Here is a 945-nt window from a genome sequence, read left to right on the forward strand (position 1 = left end):
AGGGTCCTTCTTCTTTTCTCTTCCTTTTTTGTTTCTCTCTGCCAATCTGTCTTACTTTTTCCCCTGTTCTAAATAACCGTTATGGTGTCAATGTGGTGTCATTAGATGTAGGAGGGCTGCTTTTTTCTTCTCTTCTGACAACAAACACAAAATCCCCCCCCCCCAACCGTTTCCTCCCCCATCCACCCACACATACCGCACACCTGCCCAAGTACATGTAGTTTGGAGTTTTATTTTCTTCTCATTTCAGGGTACATCTGCTGGTGGGTCAACCCAGTGATGCATGCGTGGTGTTGGTCAAGTAAGGGCATAATTCTGCTTGACCAGAGACAGCGCTTGAAGAGAAACCCAGCCTGTACTGACCACAGGACAGCTGGACACGTGTGACACGCCTCACTGCATCCACGTGTGTGTCTGGGCCCTTTCTCTGGTTGTCATTATATTATATAAGTTAGTTGCAGACTCGCATGCAAACGATAGTAACTAAATATACGTCCTTCCCACCTCAACACACTTTTCCTAATCCAATCCTCTTCCCTCCCTGCCCCTGATCTTCTGTTCTCAGCCCTCTTCCTTCCTTCAATCGTTTCCCTTCTCATCCCTTTCGCTTCCTACGTAACCCTCTTCCCTCCCCATCCTTCTCTCTTTCTGTTCCCTCTTTCCTCTTCATCCATCTTTCCATCCCCCCCCCCTCCCTCCCTCCCACTCCTTAAGATTCTCTTTAAAAATATGAAGCGTAACAAGAGGACTAAAAAAGTAATTTTATTTTCATGTTCAACATTTTCACCATATACATTTATTTAAAATCTGAATGAAAAAAAAAGATCCAAAACGACTGCCATTCAATTAATCAATGCATTTCTCTCGCTCACCCTCTCTCTTTTTCTCTTTGTCTCCCCTTCTCTCTCTCTCTCTCTCTCTCTCTCTCTCTCTCTCTCTTTCTCT

The sequence above is a fragment of the Aplysia californica genome, unplaced genomic scaffold (genome assembly GCF_000002075.1).
Source record: "Aplysia californica isolate F4 #8 unplaced genomic scaffold, AplCal3.0 scaffold01177, whole genome shotgun sequence".
NCBI classification, from domain to species: Eukaryota; Metazoa; Mollusca; class Gastropoda; order Aplysiida; family Aplysiidae; genus Aplysia; species Aplysia californica.